General features: G+C 41.0%; 1 long non-coding RNA gene across 1 annotated transcript; it reads left to right on the top strand.

Moving 5' to 3' along the window:
- Positions 1–272: 272 nt before the first annotated feature.
- Positions 273–7412, top strand: LOC125103066 (uncharacterized). The gene is made up of 2 exons (XR_007128276.1): positions 273–434; positions 7118–7412. It is a non-coding gene; the product is annotated as an uncharacterized LOC125103066 (long non-coding RNA).
- Positions 7413–7745: the final 333 nt, after the last annotated feature.

The raw sequence follows: 7745 nt of genomic DNA, 5'->3' as shown, positions 1-7745 counted from the left end.
TCAGTTGAGATTGTACCAGAAACATACAGGGCGAGAACTGAAAGCTGCTGGACAAACCGTAGAGGCACATGGTCCTTTAAGAGAGAGGTGAGGAACAGATAATGTGCAAGGGGAGGGGAAAAGCAAGTCAGGGAGGGAGGAGGACCTTGCAAGCATGCTATAAAGGCGGACATGCTGGTTGCATCTTTCCAGAGGGTCATCTTTGTTCAGTCGTAAAGCAAGGTGAAGGTAAAGCACATTCTGGATTCCAAACTCCATGGCATTTTGCTACGCATTTAACTTGGCTTCATATACATCCCACCAAGAGAAGCATAATACCAAGTCACACAACAAACGAGATGCAACAAGGGGTAAGACATCAAGGAACCAAACATGAAGTCAGTCCATGAGTGCGCAGTTGAGGTAAGGCCTGTGTCTTGTCTTGGTGAGCTTGGGTGGGCGGGTGCTGCTTTGTCTGTTCAAGCAGCAGCGGGTCTCTGTGATGTTCAGAGATCAATTGGGCAGAACCCTCGGTAGCAGTTGCCTCTTTGATGTGGTCAAATGAAGTTGAGGAATGTTCCCTCTATCCCTATACTTTGAATTGTTTTAATCAGGAACGGATGCTGTATCTTGTCAAATGCTTTTTCTGCAGTAGTTGAGAGGACCATATGGTTCTTCTCTCTTCTCTTATTGATTTGTTCTATCACATGGATTGATTTGTGAATGTTGAACCACTCCTGCCTCCCATCGATAAATCCCACCTGGTCATGGTGAATAATCTTTTTATTTTTTATTTTTAAAAGATTTTATTTATTTGATAGAGATCACAAGCAGGCAGAGAGGCAGGCAGAGAGAGAGGGGGAGGCAGGCTCCCCGCTGAGCAGAGAGCCGGATTCGGGGCTGGGATCGTGACCTGAGCTGAAGGCAGAGGCCTTAACCCACTGAGCACGCAGGTGCCCCAGATAATCTTTTCAATGTACTGTTGGATCCTATTAGCTAGGATCTTTTCACCACAGAAACAAATTCTTGTTGAGAATCTTGGCATCTGTATTCATCAGGGATATTGGTCTGAAATTCTCCTTTTCAGTAGGGTCTTTGCCTGGTTTGGGGATCAGGGTAATGCTGGCTTCATAAAAAGAGTATGGAAGTTTTCCTTCTGCTTCAATTTTTTGAAACAGCTTCAGGAGAATAGAGATTATTTTTTCTTTAAAAGTTTGGTAGAGGGGTGCCTGGGTGGCTCAGTGGGTTAAAGCCTCTGCCTTCGGCTCGGGTCATGATCCCAGTGTCCTGGGATCGAGCCCCACATCCGGCTCTCTGCTCTGCGGGGAGCCTGCTTCCTCCTCTCTCTCTCTCTGCCTGCCTCTCTGCCTACTTGTGATCTCTGTCTGTCAAATAAATAAATAAAATCTTTAAAAAAAAAAAAGTTTGGTAGAATTCCCCAGGGAATCCATCAGGTCCTGGGCTCTTGTTTTTTGGGGGGTTTTGGATCACTGCTTCAATCTCGTTACTAGATACTGGTCTATTCAGCTTGCCAATTTCTTCCTGATTCAGTTTTGGAAGTTTATAGGTTTCCAGGAATGCATGCATTTTGTCTAGGTTGCTTAACTTATTGGCATATAACTGCTGATAATAATTTCCGATGATTGTTTCTATTTCCTTGGTGTTAGTCGTGATCTCTCCCTTCTCATTCATAATTTTATTAATTTGGGTCCTCTCTCTTTTCTTCTGGATTAGTTTGGCCAATGGTTTATTGATCTTATTGAGTCTTTTAAAAAAAACAGCTTCTAGTTTTGTTGATGTGTTCTACTGTATTGCTAGTTTCTATCTCATTGATCTCTGCTCTAATCTTGATTATTTTCCTTCTTGTGTGTGTGGTTGGCTTAATTTGTTGTCGATTCTTCAGTTCCCAGGTGTAAAGATAGCTGGGGTATTCTGGATTTTTCAATTTTTTTGAGGGAGGCTTGGATGGCTATGTATTTCCCCCTTAAGGCTGCTTTTGCTGTATCCCATAGGTTTTGGACTAAAGTATCTTCATTCTCATTGGTTTCCATGAATTGTTTAAGCTCCTCTTTGATTTCCTAGTTGATCCAAACATTCTTAAGCAGGGTGGTCTTTAGCTTCCAGGTATTTGAATTCCTTCCAAACTTTTTCTTGTGGTTGAGTTCCAGTTTCAAAACATTGTGGTCTGAGAATATGCAGGGAATAATCTCAATCTTTTGGTATCAGTTGAGTCCTGATTTGTGACCCAGTATGTGGTCTATTCTGGAAAAAGTTAAATGTACACTCAAAAATAATGAGTATTCTATTGTTTTAGGGTGGAATGTTCTGTATATATCCATGAGGATCTGGTCCAATGTGTCATTCAATGCTCTTGTTTCTTTATTGATTCTATCTATGAAAAACCCACAGCGAATATCATCCTCAGTGGGGAAAAGCTGACAGCCTTCCCTTTGAGATCAGGAACATGACAAGGATGCCCACTCTCACCACTCTTATTCAACATAGTAGTAGAAGTCCTAGCAACACCAATCAGACAACAAAAAGAAATAAAAGGTATTCAAATTGGCAATGAAGAAGTCAAACTCTCTCTGTTCACAGATGACATGGTACTTTATATGGAAAACCCAAAAGACTCTACCTGCAAACTACTAGAACTCATACAGCAATTCAGTAATGTGGCAGGATGCAAAGTCAATGTACAGAAATCAGTTACTCTCTTATACACTAACAATGAAAATACAGAAAGGGTAATTAGAGAATCAATTCCATTTATTATAGCACCAAGAAGCATAAGATACTTGGGAATAAACCTAACCAAAGAGGTAAAGGATCTGTACTTGAGGAACTACAGAACACTCATGAAAGAAATTGAAGAAGACACAAAAAAATGGAAGACCATTCCATGCTCATGTATCAGAAGAATAAACGTTGTTAAAATGTCTACACTGCCTAAAGCAATCTACACTTTTAATCCATTCCGATCAAAATTCCACCAGCATCTTTCAAAGAGCTGGAACAAACAATCCTAAAATTTGTATGGAACCAGAAGAGACCCCAAATTGCTAAGGAAATGTTGAAAAAGAAAAACAAAACTGGAGGCATCACATTGCCTGATTTCAAGCTTTACTACAAAGCTGTGATCACCAAGACAGCATGATACTGGTGCAAAAACAGACACATAGACCAGTGGAACAGAGTAGAGAACCCAGATATGGACCCTCAATCTTATAGCCAAATAATCTTTGACACAGCAAGAACAAAATATACAGTGGAAAAACGTCTCTTCAATAAGTAGTGCTGGGAAAAATTGCACAGCTATGTGTAGAAGAATGAAACTTGACCATTCTCTTACACCATACACAACGACAAACTGAAAATGGATAAAAGACCTCAATGTGAGGCAGGAATCCATCAGAATCCTAGAGGAGAACATAGGCAGTAACCTCTTTGACATCAGCCACAGCAACTTCTTTCAAGATATGTCTCCAAAGGCAAAGGAAACAAAAGCGAAAATGAACTTTTGGGACTTCATCAAGATCAAAAGCTTCTGCACAGCAAAGGAAACAGTCAACAAAACAAAGAGGCAACCCACAGAATGGGAGAAGATATTCACAAATGACAGTGCAGACAAAAGGTTGATAGCCAAGATCTATAAAGAACTCAAGCTCAACAAACACAAAACAGATAACCACATCAAAAAATGGGCAGAAGACATGAACAAGCACTTCTTCAAAGAAGACATACAAATGGCTAACAGACACGTGAAAAAATGTTCATTAGCCATCAGGGAGTTTCAAGTCAAAACCGCATCGAGATACCACCTTATACCAGTTAGAATGGCCAAAATTAACAAGACAGTAAGCAACATGTGTTGGAATGTGGAGAAAGGAGAACCCCCTTACACTGTTGGTGGGAATGCAGGTTGGTGCAGCCACTTTGGAAAACAGTGTGGAGATTCCTCAAGAAATTAAAAATAGAGCTACCCTTTGATCCTGCAATTGCACTGCTGGGTATTTACCCCAAAGATACAGATGTAGTGAAAAGAAGGGCCATCTGTACCCCAATGTTCATAGCAGCAATGGCCATGGTCGCCAAACTGTGGAAAGAACCAAGGTGCCCTTCAACAGACAAATGGATAAAGAATATGTGGTCCATATATACAATGGAGTATTATGCCTCCATCAGAAAGGATGGATACCCACTTTTATCAACATGGATGGGACTGGAAGAGATTATGCTGAGTGAAATAAGTCAAGGAGAAAGAGTCAATTATCATATGCAATTATCATATGGTTTTGCTTATTTGTGGGACATAAGGAATAACACGGAGGACATGGGGAGATGGAGAGGAGAAGTGAGTCAGGGGAAATTGGAGGGGAGACGAACCATGAGAGACTGTGGACTCTGAAAAACAAACTGAGGGTTTTGGAGAGGAGTGGGGTTGGAGGTTGGGTGAGCCTGGTGGTGGGTATTATGGAGGGCACGTATTACATGGAGCACTGGGTATGGTGCATAAACAATGAATTCTGGAACACTGAAAAGAAATTTTAAAAAATGATGTGGTCAAATGTAAAAGGGTCCGCATCTGGAGATGGTGACAGTTGCTGCAAAAATCCTCCCTTTCTGAAGGAGTTTCATCAGTCTCAGGCCCTTGCCATCCTCCTCTGGTTCTGCTGGTGATCTGTTCTGGGTGTCATCAGCCCAGGCTGCTTTCAGAGACATCCGGTCTTAGCAGCAGTGCCCTTGGCTGCTGATGTCACAGCTTGACCCAAGTCACAGTTTGACATGAGTGACTCCATCTTGCTCTCCACAGAGGAAAATCAGCAAAAGTAGTATTGCACATAGGATTTCAGGGAGGGAATAATCCCATCTGTCAAATGCTGCTGGACAAGTGTTAGGAAAACCGGAAATGATGTCAGTAGGACATACCTCTTCATTCCTGTTAGAAGCTATTGGAGGGTAGGAGGCTATTTGTCCTGAACTTGCTTGATACCCATCCCCCTGACCTCATGACTGTTGTGTGATTGAGGGAGAGAGGAGAACTATTTCAACTGCAGAGCTCATGAGCATCGTCATTTCTCAAGCCCACACTTCACAAGAATGATTGTGATGCTAACAGAAGCATCCCTAAACAGGCCTCTAAAATAACCCAGAGGAAAGGAATGTTAAGGCCGCCTCCGAGAGCTCTGATTTTAGTGTAGAGAGGTGAAGGCTGAGAGGGCTGTGATTGAGGCACCCAGTTAGTCACTGGGTCTGCTCTATTCTACCTCTGCAAGGAGTCTCATCCCTGCGCACTCACTCCGCTCCCACGCACAACAGCCCAGTTCAATCCGCAGTGAACAACTCCCTTACTGGTCCTGTGCTTCCAGAATCTGGTGATCATCCCCACACAAAAGCTCATGCAGGGCTCTCCTCCTCAGATGCCTTTCCCCAGCCCACCCCCTCCCACAGGGAATCAACAAAGGGGCTCTGAATCAGATCATGCCCCTGTGTGTTGCTGCGGGGCCACTTATCGGTCCTGTGACCTTGAACAAATAACTTCAGTCCTCCATGCCTTATTTTTATCACCTGTAGAAGGGGTAATAACAGTGCTTACCTCAGAAGAACATTATGAGAATTAAATGAGCTGTACATGGAAGGTATATAGCAACAACTGTGTGACATTAAGCAATTAATCTCGCTCAGATTCCGTTTCCTTATGTATACAATGCTGATGCAAATCTTATCCCCCCTTGGATTGTTATGGAGATTAAATTAGAAAATGCACTTACAGTAAATCAGCTTGGTGCCTGGTACATGCAAGGCATCAACCAATTGTTTTAAACCCCAAGTAAAAAGGCACCTATAGGGACACCTGGGTAGCCCAGTGGGTTAAGTGTCTGCCTATGTTTCAGGTCATGATCTCAGGGTCCTGGGATGGGGCCCCATGTTGGGCTTCCTGCTCAGTGGGGAGTCTGCTTCTCTCTCTCCCCCTCCCTCTGTGCTTTCCCTCCCTCTCTGTATCTCTCACATGAATAAATAAAATCTAAAAAAAAGAAAAAAAAAGGACACACTTAGGGTGAAGTCTTTCCTAAACCCAGTGGAGAGAAATTATTTCTTCCTCCATGTTCTACTCTTCATTTTAGTTTTAGGATGGCAATTATTTCTCCCTTTTTTCCCTTTTCATATTATTGTCACTTATTTACATCTTCCCTTCCCCTCTGGATTATTAGATTGAAGCTAGAGCCTGAGACCCATATCTCCCTAATCTTCCTAATCTCTCTGTTACAGACAGTGTAGTACCGTGTCTTGATTTTTAAATTCACATAGTAGTTGCTCATTAACTGGAAGTTGAATGACTTTATTTACATTTTTATATTGGGTTTTTTCCCCCCTTTTAAATATATATTGTAAATTTTAATGCTGCTCAGTATGGATGCAATAAAAATGTGGGAAAACTCTAGAAATTGGAGTGTGAATTGGCACAATCTTCTGGAAGAAAATATGGTACCCAGAGTTTCCCAAAATAGGGTACTTGTCAAATAAATTAGAATATATCGATATGATTGAACAATGTGGAATACTATCTATGTCATACTTTAAAATGTGTATATATACATATATATGCTGATTATTGAAAGATCTCTAAAATGTATCATAAGTATACAAAGTTATAAAACAATGTAAATTTTGTACTCTCTTTTTGTATAAAATTAAAATAAAGATAGATGTGAATTTATGCAGATTTATGCTTTTTAAAATTAGGAAGTGTATAAGCAATTGTTCATTTGGAGAGGGTAGTAGGGGAGAGGAAGGAGGGAAATGAGGCTTTTCACTTTCCATTTTGTAACTTTCTGCATTGCTTAAATTTTATAACCTTATACATGCATTACTCTTTATTAAAGTGTTGATGGGAAGGGGTATTAGAGGCTACCTCTTTTTGTTTGTTTTATTCCTTGTACCTCAATGTATTTAAAATAAAAATCTATTGCTAGAATTTCCCTATATAAATGCTTTTCAAAATGGTATTTTAATAGTTGTTTAACATTTCATTATATGACATGTATTATGATTTATTAACAATTTTTGTTGAGTATTTAAATTGTTTACAATGTTTTGGCGATTATAATCTGAAATAAGTATTTGATTATTTCTTTAGTTCTGGAAGAGGAGTCGCTGAGGTAGTAGTCACATTTTACCATTGATAATGCTTCCAATAACAGGAGATCTTAGAATACTCACGTGGATGTGCTGAAGGGTTTAGCATGCAACTATGGAATTGGAAATTTAGAAGAGCTGAAATGCTCAGCACAACAGAGAAGAATTCTGAATCCCCTGAGGTAATGAGCAGTGGGGAATAAGAGAGAAATAAGATGTAAGATGGTGCTCTAAGGACGTGACCCCTCCCTCTTAGTGATTTCTTTTGGAGAGTCGTGAAGAAGCTGAATTGTTGGAAAAGAGAAACAAAGACAGCATACAAACACAGGAGCCTGAGGCCAATTACACCACAGTGCATAAACCTAGGAATTAACGGGATCCAGGGGGAGGACTCCGGAGTTTCACCAATCAGGGAACTGGGGATGGAGTCAAATGTAACTAACTAGCTTTCCTGGGCAGGACTTCCCACCTGCTCCTTACCACACACGCTTCCTCTGAGGACCTCTGTGTTACCGGCATAGTAAAATCTTGTGATTCATATGACTACATTGCCTCCTGGAGGGGATGTACACCTTCTGCTTTCACCAGACATGGAGAGATAGGCTTGATTGACTTGCCATTGCCAATAG

The sequence above is a fragment of the Lutra lutra genome, chromosome 6, assembly GCF_902655055.1.
Source record: "Lutra lutra chromosome 6, mLutLut1.2, whole genome shotgun sequence".
Lineage (NCBI taxonomy): Eukaryota > Metazoa > Chordata > Mammalia > Carnivora > Mustelidae > Lutra > Lutra lutra.
The sequence above is the reverse complement of the archived record's forward strand: the minus strand, read 5'-3'. Positions and strand labels throughout refer to the sequence as shown.